The sequence below is a fragment of the Dendrobates tinctorius genome, unplaced genomic scaffold, assembly GCF_039654945.1.
Source record: "Dendrobates tinctorius isolate UK_male_01 unplaced genomic scaffold, ASM3965494v1 ptg000147l, whole genome shotgun sequence".
NCBI classification, from domain to species: domain Eukaryota; kingdom Metazoa; phylum Chordata; class Amphibia; order Anura; family Dendrobatidae; genus Dendrobates; species Dendrobates tinctorius.
Window position 1 is genome coordinate 19,636,994 of NW_027361814.1, and position 24,837 is coordinate 19,661,830.

At 49.5% G+C, this 24,837-nt stretch overlaps 1 protein-coding gene across 2 annotated transcripts in view; it reads left to right on the plus strand.

Moving 5' to 3' along the window:
- ADGRA1 (adhesion G protein-coupled receptor A1) overlaps positions 1-24,837 on the plus strand; it is a 1,190,508-nt gene that overhangs the window by 549,346 nt on the left and 616,325 nt on the right. The gene's annotated exons all lie outside the window — the stretch shown is intronic.

The following is a 24,837-nucleotide window of genomic DNA, read 5'->3' on the forward strand; positions in this document are numbered from 1 at the left end:
TATTCAGACTACTGCGATTAATGGTACATCTATATTCCAAGGAGGCGTGGAATTCGTTACTGCCGAAATTTCTATGTCAGTGGGGACATTACATAACGAACAAATGTCATTTTTTGTTATATACAATTTATCAGATCCAGTTGTGTTAGGCATGCCATGGTTGCACCAACATAATCCGGTTATTGACTGGCGCATAGGTGACGTTGTGCGCTGGAGTCCACGGTGTCAGAGTAACTGTATGTCTTTTTCAGTAAACCAGATTAAAATTAAAACACCTTCTATTCCCTATGCGTTTAGGGATTATGAAGATGTTTTCTCTATAGTGGAGTCGGAGAAACTACCTCCTCACAGAGAATACGATTGTCCTATTGAATTGGTCCCTGGTGCCCGTCTCCCTAAGGGGAGAATATTCAACCTCTCTGGTCCTGAGCGTGTAGCCATGAAGGAATACATAGCAGACAGCCTTCGAAAAGGCTTCATTAGACCTTCCACCTCACCTGTAGGAGCTGGGTTTTTCTTTGTAGAGAAAAAAGATGGTGGACTCAGACCATGCATTGACTACCGTGAGCTGAACGCCATAACCGTAAAAAATCAATACCCGCTGCCTCTCATTCCTGATCTGTTTAATCAGTTACTGGGAGCTCGCTGGTTTACTAAGCTTGACCTCCGGGGGGCATATAACCTGGTCCGCATAAGAGATGGGGACGAATGGGAAACGGCCTTTAATACACCCCTTGGCCATTTTGAGTACCTGGTAATGCCCTTCGGACTCAGTAACGCTCCTGCAGTATTTCAGCACTTCGTCAATGATATTTTCAGAGATATTTGTGGGGTGTATGTCGTCGTATATCTGGACGACATTTTGATTTATTCTGCTGACCCTGTGACACATGCTCAACACGTCCGTTCAGTACTGCAAAGACTGCGCGAAAACTCTTTGTTCGCGAAATTTGAAAAATGTGGGGTTTTTTTTGCCGAAGAGGTGCAGTTCTTAGGATACATGGTCTCAGGCAAGGGGTTCCGCATGGATCCCGCCAAGATTCAACCCATTAAGGATTGGGTACAACCCAAATCGCTGAAAGCACTACAGCGATTTTTGGGATTTGCGAATTATTATCGCAAATTCATCAGGGGATTCTCAGAGATTGCCAAGCCACTCACGGACCTTACCCGGAAAGGGGGGACGTGACTAATTGGAATCCTGAGGCAACCAGGGCTTTTTCTACACTAAAAGAGTGCTTCGTGGCCAACCCGGTGTTGATTCAACCAAACTTGGACCACCCGTTTATTGTGGAAGTAGATGCCTCCGAAGTCGGAGTGGGAGCAGTGCTCTCACAAGGCACTGCATCCCTCACTCAGCTTCGTCCATGTGCCTTTTTCTCCCGCAAATTCTCTGCCACGGAGAGAAACTATGACATCGGCAACCGAGAATTATTGGCAATCAAGTGGGCCTTCGAGGAATGGCGCCACTTCCTCGAAGGCGCCAAACACAAAGTTACTGTTATTACCGATCACAAAAACCTAACCTACCTAGAGTCAGCTAAAAGACTAAACCCTAGGCAGGCCAGGTGGGCCTTGTTTTTCTCCAGGGTCGATTTTTTAATCACCTTTCGCCCCGGAACCAAAAATGTGAGGGCAGATGCCCTCTCCCGCAGCTTTTGTCACACACACACCGAGGACTATGAACCAGCTCCCATATTGGCTAATGGCATTGTCGTGTCGGCAGTATCTCTGGACCTTCTGGAGGAGATCCGTAGGTCATCAGAACAAGCTCCTTACACTACGCCCCCCAAAAAATTATTCGTTCCAGCTACCTTTCGCTTACGAGTGTTAAAAGAATCTCACAACTCCGTCCTGGCAGGCCACCCTGGTCTCAATAATACCACTAGGCTGGTAACCAGGAACTTTTGGTGGCCAACGGTGGCCAAGGACTGTAAGGAGTACATCTCAGCGTGTGAAGTCTGTGCCCGCGCCAAGTCCCCCATAACCGTCCTGCCGGCTGGCTTCAGCCCTTGCCCACCCCTGAAAGTCCATGGACCCACATCTCCATGGACTTCATTACAGACCTGCCACCCTCCGAGGGGAAAACTTGTATTTGGGTGGTGGTGGACCGGTTCAGTAAACAGTGTCACTTTGTTCCCCTGTCCGGCTTACCCAACTCTGAAACCTTAAGTAAGTTGTTTGTTCTTCACGTTGTACGTTTGCACGGCGTTCCGGCAAATATCGTATCCGACAGGGGTACCCAGTTAGTCTCGAAGTTCTTGAGGGCGTTCTGTAGACGTATTGGTGTTGAGTTGTCCTTTTCCTCGGCATACCATCCCGAGACGAATGGTCAAACTGAGCGTGCCAACCAAACGCTGGAGCAATACCTCCGCTGCTATGTCTCAGCACGTCAGTCAGATTGGGTGGAACATTTGCCATTGGCAGAGTTCGCTCTCAACAATAGATACCAAGACTCCATCAAAACCACCCCCTTCTTCTGTAACCTTGGACTACATCCGCGCTTTGGATCATTTTCGGCCAAGATGTCGGAAATCCCAGGGGTTGAGCAAAATATACATCGTCTAAAGACTAGAGTTGAGCGAAACGGGTCGAAAAAATTCAAAAGTCGCCGACTTTTGGCAAAGTCGGGTTTCATGAAACGAAACCCGACCCTAGGATGAGGTCGGCCACGAGGTCGGCGACTTACGCGCCAAAGTCGCGTTTCAAAAGTTTGTTTTGCGCTCTTTTTCAGCCAATCAGGATCCACGGAGACTGTGGGCAACATGATGACATAGGCACGGGTCACCACCATCTTTCAGAAGGGCATGCAAGTGATTGGCTTGCTTTGGTGGGCGTCACAGGGGGTATAAAAGGGCGTGCACGCCGACCGCCATCTTACTTCTGCCGATCTTAGTATAGGGAGAGGTTGCTGCTCATTCTGTAGGGAGAGCGTTAGGCAGGGAAGAAGACAAAAAAACTGCTTCTGCTGCTAGCGATTTGGCCTGCACAACACACAAGTCACTGTGTGTGCAGTGCAAGGGGAGGCTATATAGTGGTGTTGGTTGTTGGGCTGCCTTTTAAGGCTTCCTGACACGCTGGCATTGCTGTTTACCCACTGCTCCGCAAACTGCTTTTTTAAAAGCAATCCAATCTCCCTTATCCTCTCGTCACTTTGGTCACAGGCAGCTGTGCCATCGAGCGTGTCACATAGCGCTCAGATATCAGTGGGCCGCACACAATCCACAAGTGTCCACTGTCCAAAAGTGTACGCAGAGATTCAAAATCTCCATTATCCTCTCGTCACTTTGGTCACAGGCAGCTGTGCCATCGAGCGTGTCACATAGCGCTCAGATATCAGTGGGCCGCACACAATCCACAAGTGTCCACTGTCCAAAAGTGTACGCAGAGATTCAAAATCTCCATTATCCTCTCGTCACTTTGGTCACAGGCAGCTGTGCCATCGAGCGTGTCACATAGCGCTCAGATATCAGTGGGCCGCACACAATCCACAAGTGTCCACTGTCCAAAAGTGTACGCAGAGATTCAAAATCTCCATTATCCTCTCGTCACTTTGGTCACAGGCAGCTGTGCCATCGAGCGTGTCACATAGCGCTCAGATATCAGTGGGCCGCACACAATCCACAAGTGTCCACTGTCCAAAAGTGTACGCAGAGATTCAAAATCTCCATTATCCTCTCGTCACTTTGGTCACAGGCAGCTGTGCCATCGAGCGTGTCACATAGCGCTCAGATATCAGTGGGCCGCACACAATCCACAAGTGTCCACTGTCCAAAAGTGTACGCAGAGATTCAAAATCTCCATTATCCTCTCGTCACTTTGGTCACAGGCAGCTGTGCCATCGAGCGTGTCACATAGCGCTCAGATATCAGTGGGCCGCACACAATCCACAAGTGTCCACTGTCCAAAAGTGTACGCAGAGATTCAAAATCTCCATTATCCTCTCGTCACTTTGGTCACAGGCAGCTGTGCCATCGAGCGTGTCACATAGCGCTCAGATATCAGTGGGCCGCACACAATCCACAAGTGTCCACTGTCCAAAAGTGTACGCAGAGATTCAAAATCTCCATTATCCTCTCGTCACTTTGGTCACAGGCAGCTGTGCCATCGAGCGTGTCACATAGCGCTCAGATATCAGTGGGCCGCACACAATCCACAAGTGTCCACTGTCCAAAAGTGTACGCAGAGATTCAAAATCTCCATTATCCTCTCGTCACTTTGGTCACAGGCAGCTGTGCCATCGAGCGTGTCACATAGCGCTCAGATATCAGTGGGCCGCACACAATCCACAAGTGTCCACTGTCCAAAAGTGTACGCAGAGATTCAAAATCTCCATTATCCTCTCGTCACTTTGGTCACAGGCAGCTGTGCCATCGAGCTTGTCACATAGCGCTCAGATATCAGTGGGCCGCACACAATCCACAAGTGTCCAGTGTCCAAAAGTGTACGCAGAGATTCAAAATCTCTATTATCCTCTCGTCACTTTGGTCACAGGCAGCTGTGCCATCGAGCGTGTCACATAGCGCTCAGATATCAGTGGGCCGCACACAATCCACAAGTGTCCACTGTCCAAAAGTGTACGCAGAGATTCAAAATCTCCATTATCCTCTCGTCACTTTGGTCACAGGCAGCTGTGCCATCGAGCGTGTCACATAGCGCTCAGATATCAGTGGGCCGCACACAATCCACAAGTGTCCACTGTCCAAAAGTGTACGCAGAGATTCAAAATCTCCATTATCCTCTCGTCACTTTGGTCACAGGCAGCTGTGCCATCGAGCGTGTCACATAGTGCTCAGATATCAGTGGGCCGCACACAATCCACAAGTGTCCACTGTCCAAAAGTGTACGCAGAGATTCAAAATCTCCATTATCCTCTCGTCACTTTGGTCACAGGCAGCTGTGCCATCGAGCGTATCACATAGCGCTCAGATATCAGTGGGCCGCACACAATCCACAAGTGTCCACTGTCCAAAAGTGTACGCAGAGATTCAAAATCTCCATTATCCTCTCGTCACTTTGGTCACAGGCAGCTGTGCCATAGAGCGTGTCACATAGCGCTCAGATATCAGTGGGCCGCACACAATCCACAAGTGTCCACTGTCCAAAAGTGTACGCAGAGATTCAAAATCTCCATTATCCTCTCGTCACTTTGGTCACAGGCAGCTGTGCCATCGAGCGTGTCACATAGCGCTCAGATATCAGTGGGCCGCACACAATCCACAAGTGTCCAGTGTCCAAAAGTGTACGCAGAGATTCAAAATCTCCATTATCCTCTCGTCACTTTGGTCACAGGCAGCTGTGCCATCGAGCGTGTCACATAGCGCTCAGATATCAGTGGGCCGCACACAATCCACAAGTGTCCAGTGTCCAAAAGTGTACGCAGAGATTCAAAATCTCCATTATCCTCTCGTCACTTTGGTCACAGGCAGCTGTGCCATCGAGCGTGTCACATAGCGCTCAGATATCAGTGGGCCGCACACAATCCACAAGTGTCCACTGTCCAAAAGTGTACGCAGAGATTCAAAATCTCCATTATCCTCTCGTCACTTTGGTCACAGGCAGCTGTGCCATCGAGCGTGTCACATAGCGCTCAGATATCAGTGGGCCGCACACAATCCACAAGTGTCCAGTGTCCAAAAGTGTACGCAGAGATTCAAAATCTCCATTATCCTCTCGTCACTTTGGTCACAGGCAGCTGTGCCATCGAGCGTATCACATAGCGCTCAGATATCAGTGGGCCGCACACAATCCACAAGTGTCCACTGTCCACAAGTGTACGCAGAGATTCAAAATCTCCATTATCCTCTCGTCACTTTGGTCACAGGCAGCTGTGCCATCGAGCGTGTCACATAGCGCTCAGATATCAGTGGGCCGCACACAATCCACAAGTGTCCACTGTCCAAAAGTGTACGCAGAGATTCAAAATCTCCATTATCCTCTCGTCACTTTGGTCACAGGCAGCTGTGCCATCGAGCGTGTCACATAGCGCTCAGATATCAGTGGGCCGCACACAATATACAAGTGTCCACTGTCCACAACTGGGTGCAGAAATTCTAAAACTCCCCTGTCCTATAGACACCTTGTACCTTGTTTTATATTACTATATAGTTTGTTGGATTTTGTCTACATTTCTACCAAAAATGAGGAAGGCTGGTGGAAGAGGCCGTGGAATTGGGCGGGGGTTGGCAGCTGGTAATGATGGTGTTGGTGGTGGATCTGATGGTAGTGGCAAGAGCAAAATAGGACCGAATGCAGGAGGTGCTGACCCTGCGTCATCGTCTGGCTACATAAGGCCTCGAACGCTTAGTTTTCTAGGAGTTGGCAAACCGCTTTTAAAGGCAGAGCATCAGGAAAAAGTTTTGTCTTACATTGCTGACTCAGCCTCCAGCTCTATCGCCTCCTCTTCTTCAGTTGTAAAAAGTAAAAGCACTGAGTCGTCATTGGAGGCTCATGTTCATGAACCACACCTTTCCTTGTGTCCTTCACCCCAACCAAGATTGAAGGATGACGCAGGCCATACTACTGATTACTCCATGGAGCTGTTTTCACATACCATGCCTGGATTATCAAGTGAAATGGTGAATTACCCAGGCCAAGATGAATCTGACATGGAGTGCACTGATGCACAGCCGCTGATGGATGATTCTGCTGGTACATTCACTCAGAGCACTACATTGTCCTCGCAGTGTACAGAGCCAGATTTTGACCCTGATGAGACTCAGGTGCCCCTTCCCGCACACTATACCACCATACACGGTGACACAGAGAAAGGTGCACATGACATGGAAGAGGAGGTGATGGATGACCCAGTTGTTGACCCAGATTTGCATCCATTGGGGGAAGAGGGTGCTGCTTCCAATAGCTCAGATGAGGAGCATCCACAGCAGACATCGACATCGCAACAGCTGTTATCTGGCAGGCCCGGAGCACTCCAAAGACAGGTTCCAAACATCAAAAGAGTTGCTGGACAGCTTGTCCAGAGGGTCAAAAGATCACAGCGTGCTAGGCCGCAAAATGTCTGCCAAAGTAGGAAGAGTGCAGTGTGGCAGTTTTTTGAACAAAATCCTCATGATCAGGCCAAGGTTATATGTAAGAAGTGCGCAAAGACCTTTAGCCGAGGGAAAAATCTGAAAAATTTGAATACCAGTTGCATGCTTAGACATTTAACCAGCATGCACTTGCAAGCGTGGACACAACACCAAACCTCAAGTGCCACATGTGCAACTGATCACAACGAAGGTAGTCAGCAACGCTACATTGTTTCCCCCACTGTAAGCCCACCGGTTCGCACAGCAGCAAATGTTGAGGTGTCGTTGCAAGGCCACAACAGTCAGGGAATCCCACTGTTATATCAATGAAAGACTGATTCTAGGCCATCAGAAAGAACACCAACTCCATCACCATCATCAACCCTCTCTCAGTCCGCCCTGTCCACCGCTACTTCCACCATATGCAGCTCTCAAGTCCAGCTCACCCTCCCAGACACTATGAGTAGGTCAAGAAAGTACTCAGTCTCTCATCCGCGTACACTGGGTTTGAACGCCCACATTGCCAAACTAATCTCGTTTGAGATGATGCCCTTTCGGTTGGTGGAAAGCACAGCTTTCCGCGAACTCATGGCCTATGCAGTACCACGCTATGACCTACCCAGTCGCCACTTCTTCTCTCGCAAAGCCATCCCAGCCCTCCACCATCATGTGAAAGACCGCATTGTCCATGCACTCAAGCAGTCAGTGAGCGGAAAGGTGCACCTCACAACTGATGCATGGTCCAGTCGGCATGGCCAGGGCCGTTACGTGTCCATCACTGCGCACTGGGTTAATGTGGTGGATGCAGGGTCCACAGGGGACAGCGGTGGTGGGACAGTGCTGCCTAGCCCACGGTATAGGAAACAGTTGGCTTTAGGCGTTCGACCCTCCTCCTCCTCCTCCAGAAGCGACAGCTCGTCCACAGAGGCAGTCGTACGAGCACTCCATCTGCAGCTGCCACTGTTGCACACGATGTGTCCCCCTATCGAGCAGCTAGTGGAAAGTGTCAGCAGGCTGTGTTGCAGATGATGTGTTTGGGCGACAGACACACCGCCGAGGTGCTGGCCGAGTACTTGAAGCGACAAACTGAGTCATGGCTGGGCAGTGTACATCTTGAGGCAGGCAAGGTAGTTAGTGATAACGGCCGTAATTTTGTGGCAGCCATAGCCCTTTCAAAACTCAGCCACATACCTTGCTTGGCTCACACCTTGAACCTGGTGGTGCAGTGCTTCCTCAAAAATTATCCGGAGTTAACAGCCCTGCTCCAGAAGGTGCGAAGACTGTGCGCGCACATCCGCCGGTCGCCTGTACACTCCGTTCGTATGCAGAAGCTGCAGCGATTGCTCCACCTTCCCAACCACCGCCTCATTATCGAAATTGCAACAAGGTGGAACTCCACCCTGCACATGGTGGAGCGGCTGTGCGAGCAGAGGCAGGCCATAATGCATTTGTGGGAGGATACACGGCCAGGCACTTTGAGAGCAGACATGGAGTTGACAGGCGTGCAGTGGTCGAAGCTGAAAGACCTTTGTAAAGTCCTTCAGTGTTTTGAGGAATGCACACGGCTGGTAAGCGCAGACGATGCCATCCTAAGCATGAGCATCCCACTTATGCGTCTGCTCATGCAAACTTTGACGCACCTTAAGGAGCAGGCGTCTGCAGCCAATGTTGATGAGGAGGAAGAGGAGGAGGGAATCCTTGATGACATTCAGCCATTGTCTGCTCAGGGACCTCTCCTGGACGAGGTGGAGGAAGAAGAGGAGGAGGAGGAGGATGATGGGGATGATTACTTAGGGGAGGAGGATGCATCTCGTGGGGCAAGTGAAAATGTTGGCGTGGCAAGGTCTGGTACAGGGTTTGTGCGTGACTGGAGGGATGTGGATTTGCCAGAAAGTGCTCCTCCACCCAGCACTCGCAGTGCATCATTGACACCGGGAACATTGGCCCACATGTCAGATTATGCCTTGCGGATCCTAAAAAGGGACCCCCGCATTGCCAAAATGATGAACGATGGCGACTACTGGTTGGCCAGCATCCTGGATCCACGCTATAAAGGCAAATTACAAAACATCATGCCACAGGAGAACCTTGACCTAATATTGGCTAATAAACAAGCAACTCTGGTAAATCGGTTGCTTGAGGCATTCCCAGCACACAGCAGCGGTGATGGTTCTCACACGAGCCGTACGGGCCGGGGGCAGCTTGGCAGAGGTGTTCGTGGTGCACACAGCAGAAGTGGCGTTGGAGACAGGGGTTTCATGACAATGTTGTGGACTGATTTTTCAAATACCGCTCACACAACTGGTAATACTGCATCGATGGAAAGTGACAGGAGACAGCAGTTGTCAACTATGGTTACAAACTACTTTTCCTCCCATATCGATGTTCTCCCACACAGGTCATTCCCCTTTGACTATTGGGCCGCTAAACTGGACACCTGGCCTGAATTGGCCCAATATGCCTTACAGGAGCTCGCTTGCCCAGCTGCAAGTGTGCTATCGGAAAGCGTCTTCAGTGCAGCTGGATCAATCCTGACAGAAAAAAGGACCCGTCTGTCAACCCAAAATGTGGATGATCTAACCTTCATTAAAATGAACCATGCATGGGTTTCCAAGGATTTTGTCCCACCTTCCCCTGATGACACATAGGGTGACAGAAAAATGGCTTGCTTTGGTCCACCTCTTCCTGGTACTAAACCTATTTCGCCTTTTGCATCAGCTGAATGTCCAACATCAACATATGCCACTTTCTAAAACTCCCTAACTGTGCTGCCTCCCCCCCCATGGCCGGGGTCACCACCTAGCGCACGACACCGTGCGAGTGCCGTTGCCCTGGACAGGTGGGCAGGCCGACTCTTGGGCGCGGGCACTGGCACAGGGTCCCTCATAGTGCAATCAAGTGTCTCTGACGGTGGTGGTGCACACCCGCCGTCAGACACACCGCTGTACTATGAGGGGCCCAGTGCCAGTGCCAACGCCCACGAGAGGGCCCCCCTTGCTTGGCCAGGGCCCCAGCATTTGCAATCTTTACCTCTCCCTGCTCCTCCGCTGTGTAATCTGGGCCGTCAAATCCATACTGTGCCTGACACCGTCTGAGCCTGCCTCCTGAGACATATATTTTGAATGTGTACGCTATCCATACATGTTATCCGGGGATACGGTACCCTTTCTAACCTTTGTGCAATGACGTGCAATCCATACTGGGCCTAACACCGTCTGAGCCTGCCTCATGCTGTATAGACATATATTTTGAATGTGTACGCTATCCATACATGTTATCCGGGGATACGGTACCCTTTCTAAACTTTGTGCAATGACGTGCAATCCATACTGGGCCTAACACCGTCTGAGCCTGCCTCATACTGTATAGACATATATTTTGAATGTGTACGCTATCCATACATGTTATCCAGGGATACGGTACCCTTTCTAACCTTTGTGCAATCACGTGCAATCCATACTGGGCGTGAGAACGGCTGGCGAGCTGTTAAGCAAGCTACAGCACCTGTCCAGACAAGTACAGGGATTCCCTAGCGAGGAGACTTATTTGATTGTTTTCTATGTTGGGACAGCAATTTTTGGGGAGCACTATACTCTGGAGAATGATAGATGGGGCCCACCATACACTGGAACATTCCAAAGGTGGACATCAGACACTGGAGCAGCATTTACAGGGCCCATTATACACTAGAGCATTAGAAATGGGGCCCATTATGTTTGGAGCATTATTTGGGCCCATAAGACAGTGGAGCTTCATCCATGGGGACCAACATATACTGTAGCATTATGTGGAGCTCATCATATACTGTTTCAAACATTATATGGGACCAATGATTTTGTATGGAGAAATAGATGGGCCTCGTCATGAGATGTAAAAAGTGAGGTATTTTTCATTGTACTATACCGCTATTTCTCTGCCGTATCGGAGCATGATGAGTTGTGGTATGTGTTAAAGGGGCGCTCTTTCGCCCAGGGCACATGAAAACCTGCAGCCAGCCCTCCCCCCCCACAAATTTAGCCAAATAACCCCCATTTTTCAGTGCGTAACTTGTATTATGAAGTTAATTAAGGTTAACAAGCTTAAGTAAGAAGAATTGATGCTTTTGGCATTCAAATGGGCACTGTAGGTGTGTTTCCTGTCCTCCTCTCACTGCCGACTTTTATTCCCCATTGACTTACATTGGGTTTCGTGTTTCGGGACGACCCCGACTTTTCCCTATAATCGGACGATCTTGCTCGACCCGACTTTTGGAAAAGTCGGGTTTCACGAAACGAAACGCGACCCTAAAAAACCAAAAGTCGCTCAACTCTACTAAAGAGACTATTTGGTCCGAAGTAAACTCTAATTTAAAAGGGGCTCAAATTAGACAGACTTCGGCAGCTAATAGACGACGATCCCAGGGGCCGCACCTGGGATTTGGTGACAAGGTTTGGCTCTCTACAAGAAACATCAAACTTAAGGTACCGTCGTCCAAACTGGGTCCCAGGTTCATCGGCCCATATGAAATATTAGAGGTAATTAACCCGGTAGCGTTTCGGTTAAAGCTCCCGCAGTCTTTTAAAATTCCTAACGTTTTTCATAAGTCCCTCCTCAAGGTATACCGCTCCCCAATTCGTCCCGTCCAGTCCCCTCCTCCTCCAGTTTTGGTCAAGGGCGCCTTGGAGTACGAGGTCCAGGGCATATTTGATTCCCGTCTAGTGAGAAACTCTGTACAATATTTGGTGCATTGGAAGGGCTACGGCCCAGAGGAGAGGTCCTGGGTCCCCGCTAGTGACATTCGTGCAAAGCGGTTGATTAGGAGGTTTCACCTCCTCCACCCTGACAAACCGGGTTTTGAGGGTCTGGAGGCCCCTCTTAGAGGGGGGGTACTGTCACGGCACCGCCAGACTCAGGGCCTGCTGTCCCGGCCTCGGCCAGTAGGAGGCGCCGGACTATCACATCACCGTCAGACTCAGGGCCTGCTGTCCCGGCCTCGACCACTAGGAGGCGCCGGACTGTCCTATCACCGTCTGACCCGTGGCCTGCAGTCTCGGCCTTGGTCTCTGGGAGGCGTTGTGCTTCAACCCCGAGTGATGGCGGCGATAGTCATGAGGCTCCTGCGCAGGCGTCCGCTGGACGCAGGCTTCGCTCCTCGGTCAGTCATGAAGGGGCTGGTGCATTACCATCCAGCCTGGTCCTGGGGGCGGTCCGGATGACATCATCAGCCCATGGGCCTGTAAGGGATGACCTGATCCCTCAAATACCTTGGGACTGCTCTTGCAGGCCGCCGGATATATTCTTGGTTCCCCTGCGTGTTACTGTGTGAATTACTGTTGACTGACTCTGACTTTTGCCTGGACTTCTGACCCTTCTTCTGCCTAACGATTCTGTACCTCTGCGACTCTCCTGGTTTATGACAATGACTTCGGCCTGGATTCTGACTCTGCTTCTGTCTAACGATTCGGTACCTCTGCGACTCTCCTGGTTTATGACTCTGGCTTCGACCTGGTATCTGTCTTTGCTGCTGTCTACCGTTGTTATACCATTTCTGCCTGACTGGTTTAGTCTCGGATATCATTGCCTTTGTGTCCTGTGTTGGAACACCTTTCTGGCGACCGTCCTGCTCTGGTCATTGCTCCTATTCAGACAGCACCTCCTGGGCTCTGCTATAAATCCAGATCCCTGTATAGGGGTAAAGGGTATCAGTGTTTCTCGGGGTGTTGTCCGGCTGCAGCCCAGACCGCAGGCAGACGTCACAATATCAGACCGCCCCTTCCTATGGGCCTGAGTATCGTGTTGCTTCCCTGTATGGCTGCTTGGTCTGCTTGGTTCTGCCTTGACCCGGCTCTGAGCTTTGGTCTACGTTCCGCTGCTAGCTCTGTACTCTGCTCTATGTCTTTGCTATGGTGCTCTCTAGCACATTCCCTGTCTAGTCTCAAGGTTCTGCCTTGACCCGGCTCTGGCCTTCGGCCTACGTTCTGCTGCTAGCTCTTTGTCTTCTGTCTGAATCCGGCTCTGGGCTCTAGCATACGTTCCGCTTCTCTTCTCTTGTACGCTGCTCTGTGCTTCTGCCTACGTTCCGCTCTCTATGTGCCCTGTTTCGTACCCTGGCGTGCCTCTAGCACGCGCAGGACTATGCCTTGAACTCTGCCCCTGGCGTGCCCTCTGCATGCGCAGGACCATGTCTTGAACTCTGTGTCTAGTCTCCGTTTTTCGTGCACTCTTGCACCTTTCCTACTAGGCTTTGCCGTGCCGTCTCACACACGTCTCTGTCCTGTACCTTTGCCTTGCCCTGCCTTGTGGCTGTGTGCCCTCTTGCAAGCGCCTGGTCGTACCCGTGCCTGCCTGTTTGTGCCTCAGCCGTGCTGCTCTAGTCATGCCCACCTGTCTGTGCCTCAGCCGTGCTCGCCGTCCAGTGCTATTGTGGTTTCCACCTGTCTGTGCCTCAGCCGTGCCACATCTAGTCGTGCCCGCCTGCCTGTGCCTCCAGCCGGTACCGCCTGCCGATACCTCAGTCGTGTTTTCGTGCTACTTTTGCACAAGTCTTTTGCTATCTTTGCTCTGTCCTGAACCTTGTCTCTCTGTCGTGTTCTGAGCTCCATGACCTGTCTTGAATATTTGTCTTGCTTGTACCTTGCTCTGTGCTACTGCCTACGTTCTGCTCTTTGTCTCAAACCCTGCCCCTGCACGCGCAGGACCATGCCTTGAACCCTGACCTTGGTGTGCCCCTCTGCACGCCCAGGACATCTGTCCTGAACTTCAAAGCCCAACGTGTTCTCTAGCACGTGTGGGACCTGCCGTTAACCATGTACCCTGGCATGCCTCCTAGCACGGCCAGGACTATTCTTTGTACCGTGCCCCTGGCGTGCCTCTAGCACGCGCAGGACCTTGAATCTTGAATCCTGGTGGCTTCCTTAGCGCACCCAGGACCTTGGACCTTGAACCCTGGTGTGTCCTCTAAACACGCACCATGCCTAGTGTGTTGAACCTTGCCTTGGACCCTGGCGTGTTCCTAGCATGCACCCTGCCCCATACCTTGCCTTGGACCTCTGTGTGTCCCTAGCAAGCACCCTGCCTTGAACTTTGCCTTAGACCCTGGCGTGTTCCCTAACACGCACCATGTCTTGAACACTGTCGTGCCTCCTTGCCTGAACCCTGGTTTGCCTGCCGGATGCCCGGATCCTGCCAATCACCATCAGAGCCCCGGAACCTGATGACCCTGTCGATCGTTGCCTGCTGTCTGGAGTCCAATGCCATCGAACCCTTGCCTGTATCCAGGCGTGCCACCTAGCACGTACCATGCCATGGACCTTGGCGTGCCCTCGCACGCACCTTGCTGTGTTTTTCCTGTTATCACGTCTTGCACCTGATGTTACCCTGAGTTTGCCTTAATGACGATACCTTGAATTCATGTCTTGCCTTGTCTTGTTTCCTGCATGTCCTTGTCGTCTGACACTCACACATAGTGTCTACCTGAGCCGGCCGTCTGGTTCCAGCAGTCGTGGTGGCTCACACCCTTGGTCTTGCCCTTGACTCTCCCTGTATAGGGTGTGGTTCATCACAAGGTCAGCTCGCCCTAGGTGAGTGGGTGCCATGACCCAGAGGGTCCACTCTAAAGAAAAAGTCGACTCAGCTGAAGCTGACTCGTCACAGTTGCACATTGACTTTAAAGTTTGCGTAGTTAGTACCATTCTATGGATTATTCATTTCATGACATTAGACCTTCCTGTTTTAGGACATCCATGATGTTTACAGACAGAGTAGATGTTGTCCTCGAGATTTCTTTCATGTGCAAAATATGTTCCTCAAGGACATTTTACAGGTGTAAAACATGCACCAGTTTTTCTTCTTAACTAGATTAGCAGCGTGGTCGTGGCGTTATGGATGCAACCAATTTGGAATAAATGAAAGCTGCATCGTCTCAGCCTACAGAGAAGCTTCTATTAAAGATACACATGGCTTATAATAAAAGCCATGAGAAGTAAATAATACAGTTTGACACACAAATTAGAGACACTTTCCCGGAACAGAACATGTGTCCCAGGAGAGACAAGCTGGGTCAGCAGCAGGGTCTCCTTGAAGGTTGTAATTCATTGCCTATTCCCTTTATTGCATTTTGTTCAAGCACTTATTATAAAAAAAAGTGCAGCTACTGTAAATGTACAAAACACCCCAGAGTAAACTCAAAAATCAATTACAATAATTTACATTTGTTATGGAGTGTAAGCCATCAGCTATCACTCATTTGATGTGCCATACTAATTATCACTCGTTTTGCCTTCAAGAAAGTAACACAGTTTTTATCTGGTGTAATAATTATTTTGGCTTTTTAATTTTATGCAGATATTAAAGGTATTTTTTATTTTTTTTTATACACAATTGCTTTGAATTATAAAAGGAAATAACTAGAACATTTGCAGCATGAAATTTCTGTTTTTAAAGATGTTATGAGACAATGGATGATCTAACCTAAAATTCACTTAAGGCCACACAACGATGTCCCAGCGATCCCACCAACGATCCGACATGGATGGGATCACTGGGACATAGTTAGCTGATCGCTGGTGACCTGTCACATAGACAGACTCAACAGCCATCAGGACCAGCGAGCAAGCTGGTATCTAGGGTAAATAACGGGTATCCAAGAGCCGCGCGGCTCTTGGATACCCGCTGTTTACCCTAGATACCAGCATGCACGGCATGGAGGGAGGTGGAGGCAGAGCCGCGGCGCACAGACCGGAGTAGCCAATAGCAGAGGACCAACCCGTGCACGCTGGTATCTAGGGTAAACAGCGGGTACCAAAGAGCCGTGCGTCTCTTAGATACCCGCTGTTTACCCTAGATACTAGCGTGCAGCGTCGCTGATCGTTGGCTCCCGCTGTCACACGCAGCAATGCATGTTGGCCAGCGGGAGACCAACGATCAAAAAACGGCCCTGAACGATCCTGCACGATCAGTGATACCCGGCGGGGGGGCCGGTCGCTGATGGATGTCACACACAGCGAGATCGCTAGAGATATCGCTGATGCGTCACAAAATCAGCGATCTCGCTAGCGCTCTCGCTGTGTGTGATGGGGCCCTTAAGGCCGGGGTCACACTTGTGAGGAATACGGACGAGTGCTACGAGATAAAACATTGCATGGCACTCGGACCAGTATTCATCTATGGGGCAGCTTCCATAAATGTTTTTTTCTCCACCGTTTTCAGCATCTGAGTGAAATGGCAGCATGCTGCGATTTGCACCGACACTTGGCTGAGTCTCTGCTCACTCACACCCATATAAGCATATGTGTGCCAGTGAGACAGCGCACATCACTCGGATATCATCCAAGTGCAGTGCGATGTATGCCGACTCCGGCAATGGAGGAGATACAAAATTAGTTTCTCCGCCTCCTCCGCACCTGTGCTCCGATCCTGTCTGTGCGAGAGACTCCGAGCAGAGATGCATGACACTTGGCTCCCACTCGCAGCAGAGTAGGAGCCGTGGGTCATTAGTTTTCACATCGGATGCCATACGCAAGTGTGACCCCGGCCCAATAGTATAAATGGTGACTTGACATAAATTATCACAGTTTCACCCAATGTGGTAAACACTTTGATTGCTAATATCTCTGCAACAGAGAGGCAAAATGAAAAAAAAAAAAGTAAAAAAAACAGCAAGAAACATGAAACGTTCAACGTGAAAAATTTGGTGAAAATTGTGTTATTGACTGTTTTTAACTCGTTTTTATTAGAAATATCAAAATATAGGGTGATCATAAACAATCTTGCTACTAAAATCCTCAACGAGCAGTTGTACTTAGCGTTTATTTACTCTGCAGCATCACCGCAGGTGGCATGAAGCATTACAATTGTCATTGCATTGTGCTATGTAGAATACAGATGAGCTGCATGATCCAATGACAAAGTTAAACTTTTTATCTGGTTTATACTCAAAATAACAGGATAGTGCTGAATAAGAATTCTTTATGTAATGGGTGATTTCGGTCAACATCTATATTAGTGCCCCTAATCACCCTGCATAGGTGTCCCTGGGTCTGCGAGTCTGGTTGTGCTTCTGCTGCTGACATTTAAGGCTATGTGCAAACGCTGCGGATTCACCAGCGGATTTTTCCATGCGGATCCGCAGGTAAAACCGCAGGTAAAGTGACCTGCGGTTTTCCTGCTGATTGGCCAGCGTTTTTCCCCTGCGGTTTGACGCCTGGACAATGGAATAGGTGTCAAACAGATTTCAAACTGCAGCTTTTCCGCAGTGAAAAATCAGCAGCATGTGCACTGCGGATTGTAAATCCCCTAGCCTAAAATTATGCTGTTCACTGTCTGCGGAACTGCTGCGGATCCACAGAGGCCAATCCGCAGCATGTGTGTGGCGCCCCTGAGGCTCAGTTGCCACAGAGGTACTGCACCTTCTCCCAAGGTGAGAAACTGGGTCTGAGCAGAAAAAGTAAATTAATGTGCATGCAAAATGTAATTGCATATGAACACATGACCTTTACACAGAGAAAACCAAAAACAAAACACAAAACAAATATCCTGGAATAAAAAAGTAAAAAAATGCATGCACATTAATTTACTTTTTCTGCTCAGACCCAGTTTCTCATTTGTTTCATTGTGCATTCTGTGCATATAAGGGTGTGACCGCCCTGTTTCTGAGTTGGAAAATCCATCCTGTCTGGCCTATACTATTACTGGTGGTTCAGTCCCTCTGTCCTTGTTCACATTCACGTCACTTGACAAGTGGAAAGGTTTTAAATACAAGAGTTAGGACTGTCCCACAAGGGTTGCCGTGACGTGGCGGGATGGCTTCTACATTATTTTGATCAAAATTATGTTAACTAAATACCCTTATTATTACTATTATTACTACCTTCATGCAATTTTTGCAATATATTTTTTTACTTTTATTCCAGGATATTTGTTTTGTGTTTTGTTTTTGACCTTCTCCCAAGGTGTAGTGCCCCACTGCCTAAGTAAGTTGGGAACTCCTTTCCACACTCCAACATCTGCATCCCACACACAGGATAGTTCAGTAGGTCCGCCTAGGAGCTTCAGGCTGGGGGTAGCAGAGCACCCTTCGTGGAACCCTGCATCGTAACACGAGATGTGCTGGGAGGTGGGTGGAGTTAGTATAAAAGAGAGGGAAAGTTGAGGATAGTAGGTCAGTCTGGGGTGAGTCCCAGAGAAGAAGGTCAGTCTGACAGGAGGTCAGGCGAGAGGAGTTCAGTTCTGAAGTTAGTTTTGAGTTCAGTTTGAGTTCAGTTTAGAAAGAGTGCTGCAGCTGCCTCAGTGATCTGAGCCAGCTGGCACGGGAAAGAGAAGAGAAGGAGAAAGACGTAGACCTGCAACCTAAGCTTCCATAAGAGAGAGAAGGAACAGCGCGGATCGAAGGAGTAGGAGAACAGAGAGGAGTTGTGGGTTGGAAGAGGAACCCTGCCTATAGGTTCTCAGGGCAAGGCCGGGGCCCAGTCCCCGAGGTTGTATGGACACTTATGGTTCTGCAGCAGACACCGGTGGAGTAGTTGGCTGTAAATGCACTACTCCCATCAAAGACTTGGGACACAACAGCAACTGGATAGAGATCCAGTACTTCTGAGAAGGGAGTCCCCGATAGAGGCTACAGCTGTCTGTCATACAAGTAAGGTTCTAGGAACATCTGACAGGAGGGACTTCAGAGTAACCACGGTACTGGAGTTCTTCACACTAAAAGGCGCAATAGAGGAGTCGTTCAGGAAAGGCACATGTTGGCGGAGTGTTGGAAAGGAGAACCCTGACTTGCCCGGGAGGTTGATTCTCTACCCCGGAGGACACGGCACGGAGGCAGGCACCAGTGGGTACCACGAACTGTGAGTAAAGCTTTGAAACTGCTGCTCTGGTGTCCTCCATTCATTCGCCGCTAACACCTTCAGCACCACTACATCTGGGTACCAGCATCTATACCATTCTACGCCTCTCCTCATCCATTGCACCCACACTGCCCTGGGACTACAGCTCCACCTGTGGGGAGCTACACCATCTTTGCTGCACCACATCATCAGTCCCAGTGGATCTGCACGCAGCGTTGGCTCAACATCTTACTTGCCAAACACCACGGGTGGCGTCATTGGGCCTTCCCTGCCTGAATTACTATGTGACAGATACATGGCCCACCCGCCGAGGGGTACGCATACTGGCTTGGTATGGAGGCGCTGGAAGGAGACGCCGCCACCGGAAGGAGGGGCAGAAGAAGCCAGTGGCGGGAAAGGGGCCGAGGCAGGAAGAGAAACGCCAGAACACCATTTTGGAGAGTGAGGGAAGGAGGCCTGCGGAGCGCGGGGAAACGGATCTCCCTGCCGCCATGGCTGATGGCTCCAACCCGAACTATGAGATGAACCGCCGGCATTTGGAAGAAGAAATAGTCACGCTGACCACCCGGCTGCGGCTGAGGCAGGAGGCCTTGGGGAGACTGAGCCGGCAGCGCGCCCCAGAGGGGCCTACACCTGCGGTGCCCGCGACACCTGTACCCGCTGCTGCTGCACCGGATCTTTTCCTGGCAGACCCCACGGAGATTGGAGCCGCTGCCATGCCACCAGCAGCGAACTCTGTCCCTTCTTTGCCACTGATACCGGAGGAGTTGTACGCAGCCCAGGGAGCTGAAGCGGAGGAAGAGAAGCTCCTGCTTGGACCTGGCGCAGCTGCGCAAGTCCCGCCAGCAACCCCCACGGAACCGGAGCTGCTACTGGCTCCACCGCCGTCCCCGGTGTCTCAACCGGGCAGCGCCTGCTGCCACCACGCCTGCACCCAACTCCCAGGTATATATCCCAGCCTTCCTAATGGGTTGATGGGGAGGAGGAGGAGGACCATGCTGGTGGGAGTACGGTTGGAGCCGGCGTGCCCGATCTGACATCTACAGGCCAGAGGGGGGGTCTGGATCGTTTTGGGAGGGTGATCTCAGGATCCCTTCACTGCCAAGTCCCCAGGCAGTTGCTCATCATCACCAACACACTGCAGAGGCCCTAGGAGCTAGACCTCGTACTAGGACAGAGGAACCACCTATCGCGGAGGAGCAGTTGATGGGCATTGAGGTACATCATGGATTCCATTTGCCACAGCTTCAAGGCCCTATAGCAAGGAACCAAAATCAGGATGAGGACAGTTCCAGTTCAGCTTCCAGAACCCCAGGAGGGGACCACAATTAAGAAATACTTTTTGAATCTCGTTACCCTGGAGGGTTTGTTTGCACCAGTTGTGCCTTATTTTGCTATCATGTTTTTCCAGTAGCACTTTTGTTGCCCTGTTTTTGATTGGCAGCGTTTCTACATTTGGAACTGAGGAGATCATGAACGCTGTATGATCCAAAACTTTAATTGTAAATAGTTTGCACCTCTTTAGGTGCCCTTTCTTGGTTTTACATAAAAAGACACTTTGCGAAGATAATGTTTTTGCATGGACACTTTTCAAAGATGATGTCTACCTCAAAAGACACTGCAAGAGATCCCGGCTGGGAGCGGTGTCCAGCACTTTCAAGAATAACTGTTGAATACTGTGAAGTATTTGATAATGTGTTTTATAAGAGTATTAGTAACTGAGAAATAGCTTTTATAGAAGAATTAGGAATGTCTGATCTAGAGATGAGTGATGTGAATAAAGAATTGAAAGTAGACAGGTGACGGACCAGGTACTTGTGGTCAGCGTCTAGAAGAGACAGTGAAAGTAGAAAAATAAATGTGTACTTGAGAAGAAAATGAGAGAAAATGTGTTACAGAGAATAGCACTTTGAATTGAGAATTGCACTTAGAATTAAAAATTTTAGATAGAATTTAAGATAGAATTGTTTGTAATGTTCAAGATGAGTACCTCCTATAGTAGGAAGATTAGTATAAGAAATGTTTATGCATTAAAACTTTTTTGTATGTTTCTTTGCTGTCTGCTTTGTTATATTGCAGCCCGTGGACGTGCTGTGTTTAACAGGGGGGTATGTGGCGCCCCTGAGGCTCAGTCGCCACAGAGGTACTGCACCTTCTCCCAAGTTGTGGTGCCCCACCGCCTAGGTAAGTTGGGAACTCCTTTCCACACTCCAACATCTGCATCCCACACACAGGATAGTTCAGTAGGTCCGCCTAGCAGCTTCAGGCTGGGGGTAGCAGAGCACCCTTCATGGAACCCTGCTTTGTAACACGAGATGTGCTGTGAGGTGGGTGGAGTTAGTATAAAAGAGAGGGAAAGTTGAGGATAGTAGGTCAGTCTGGGGTGAGTCCCAGAGAAGAAGGTCAGTCTGACAGGAGGTCAGGCGAGAGGAGTTCAGTTCTGAAGTTAGTTTTGAGTTCAGTTTGAGTTCAGTTTAGAAAGAGTGCTGCAGCTGCCTCATTGATCTGAGCCAGCTGGCACGGGAAAGAGAAGAGAATGAGAAAGACGTAGACCTGCAACCTAAGCTTCCATAAGAGTGAGAAGGAACAGCGCGGAACGAAGGAGTAGGAGAACAGAGAGGAGTTGTGGGTTGGAAGAGGAACCCTGCCTATAGGTTCTCAGCGCAAGGCCAGGGCCCGGTCCCTGAGGTTGTATGGACACTTATGGTTCTGTAGCAGATACCGGTGGAGTAGTTGGCTGTAAATGCACTACTCCCATCAAAGACTTGGGACACAACAGCAACTGGATAGAGAGCCAGGACTTCTGAAAAGGGAGTCCCCGATAGAGGCTACAGCTGTCTGTCATACAAGTAAGGTTCTAGGAACATCTGACAGGAGGGACTTCAGAGTAACCACGGTACTGGAGTTCTTCACACTAAAAGGCGCAATAGAGGAGTCGTTCAGGAAAGGCACATGTTGGCGGAGTGTTGGAGAGGAGAACCCTGACTTGCCCGGGAGGTTGATTATGCCTCTACCCCGGAGGACACGGCACGGAGGCAGGCACCAGTGGGTACCACGAACTGTGAGTAAAGCTTTGAAACTGCAGCTCTGGTGTCCTCCATTCGCCGTTAACACCTTCAGCACCGCTACATCTGGGTACCAGCATCTATACCATTCTGCGCCTCTCCTCATCCATTGCACCCACACTGCCCTGGGACTACAGCTCCACCTGTGGGGAGCTACACCATCTTTACTGCACCACACCATCAGTCCCAGTGGATCTGTATACAGCATTGGCTCAACATCTTACTTGCCAAACACCACGGGTGGCGTCACAAACCATCTAAATAAACAATTACACTATTAACATCACCGCCATTGATATTGGGCGCCCAGGGCCACGGAAGGGGTCACTGCTGCTGTGACACATCCCCCCTGACACCGGCCCGGTACCGGGTACCCCGCTGCCCTGGGTGTGAGGGCGACCCATGTGCACATACCCTTAGTTCTTGCACCATTTGTGCAGCATTGGACGCCTGTACACTCACGGTGAACCAGATTAGTTTGCAAAAATAAAATCTTTTTTTCTGACAATTCAAGTAATATAGAGGGTAGCGGGAATAGCAAGGAGTAGCTCACTCTTTTCTTCAGCATAATACATAGGAACATTCTTAGTGGTTGTGGATGGCAGCGCAATACTGTGATGAAAGTTGCTGATGAACAACTGGACAAATTGGGTAATTCCACCTTTCTGGTACAGGGCCGTAGGGGTCTATATGTATCACTGTGACCACTGCAACCTATCTGCACTCTTGTGAACGGTGTGAGGAAACTCTCAGTAACTACCACCTTACTGATGTTCCCCAGCCTGACTGACCCCATATTCCTTCACCGACTGATCTCTTGGCTAAGGCTAGTTTCACATTTGTATATGGAGGAGCTGTGGAGGGCTGTGGACTTCCTCCGTGAAGCTCTGCCAACTGCTGCACCTCCTCCAGTCAGCTCCACCTACGTCCACATACTTCTGCATGCGGCCTGCTTACCCTATCTTTAACATTGGGTACGCAGGTCATGCAGATGTATACGGATGTCTCCGCATGCGTCGTTTTGACTATGTGGCGACTGCATCAAATTCCAATATGTTGCATTTGACACGGGTCGCCACATCGTCAAAATGACGCATGCGGAGGCATCCGCATACGTCTGCATGACCTGCGTACCCAATGTTAAAGGTAGGGTATGCAGGCCACATGCAGAAGTATGCGGAAGTAGGCGGAGCTGGACGGAGGAGGTGTGGCATTAGGTGGAGCTTCACAGACAAATTCCGCACCCCTCCGCAACTCCTCCATATGCAAATGTGAAACTAACCTTACATGACCGCTTCCTTTAGCTCTTCAGACTTAAGTGCCCCAACTCGCCTCTTATGAGGAACTGCTTGAAGTGTAAATTTCTTGCTGAGACTTGCTCATTTTCTTGTCTTTGCTCACACACACACACACACACACACACACACACACACACACACACACACACACACACACACACACACACACACACACGTTTTTTCTTGTCCCTTGCTCATAAAACATAAGCTCTAAAACCAGGAACAGACATACTGGTCCCTAATACTCCTCCCCAACTATGGGCTGGCTCTACAGTTAACCCTGTCACCCCTGACTAACAGGAACAGCAGCCTCCAGGAGGATAAAAACTTGCAATACAATACATTTCGCACACATTACACAGCAGGGGTCTTCAGAGCTGTGTAACCCCATCTACTCCACCTTTAAAATGCAAATATAGTTGCTTAAGTGATAATTAAAGGTGGTTTTGCATGAAATAGATCATTACATGCACAGGTAAATATCATGTTTTGAGCTATCACTGCTGTAATGTAAACCACATATAATATCCTTTATAAACTCCATAGTGCAGGATAATACATATAAGTCATGGGACCTCATTGAAAATGCCCTAATTGTAACCCTCTTAACACAAAAAATAAAAATATTCTAAAGAGTAGGTGGAGTCATGGAGTATAAGCGCTGTCAGGAAGAGGGACATGTATCACGAAACACACAGTAATTGTTCCCCCACTTAAGCCCTTTAGTATTCTTTCCCACTTCAATACCCCTTCAATGGCCCCCTCAGAGTAGGAGGCCCCCAAAAATGTCCTATCATGCATACCCTCCTAGGGGATCATCACAGACTATTTGCAATGACATTGCACCCTATAGCATATGATGCCGCCACACTGTCGTCAACATAGTATGGTGGTATCACCGAGTCACCAAAACACTATGATGCCCTTACAGTGCCTGTTACACAGTATGATGCCTCCATTTCCCCACATACAATTTTATGTCCCCTCAGACACCCAACACAGTGCCCTAATAGTGATCCCCACACAGTATGATGCCCCCACAGTCCACCACACAGCATAACAGTTCCCACCACTTCTCCAGGCAGTATGATATCTCTCACAGTTTAGCATTCCACAAGTACTGATTGACAAAAAATATGCCCATTCCACCTTTGCACTGCTCCGCTTGTTGCAGAATGTGGGCTGAGGCTTTACACATCAGGCATGTTCTAATGATGTCGTCATGTCTGCTGCACTGAGACCCAAACGCTTGGGCTGAAGAGCTGAATAGTGGAGCAGGGAGTGGATGGATCCTTGTTGCATCATTGCATTTACCTGAGGATGCAGATACTGATAAAATCGACCTCCCCGACTCGGCCACCCATGATGGTCGTGTGATCTGCTACTATTAGCAGTACACCACTGCCGCAATGTTGAATCGCATATGCATTTGATCATTGATTGCTATTTCTCTTCCATTCTTGCACGAATCTTAATTGTCTCCAGCATTTAATCCTCCGCATGCATTGCATTTTCACTCATCCGTCTGGTGACCTGCAGAGATAGTTCTTGGCATTTGAAACTGAAATGCATCTTCTTTTATGAGAAATTATGGAAGTGCGGCTATAATTTACATTAGTCAATG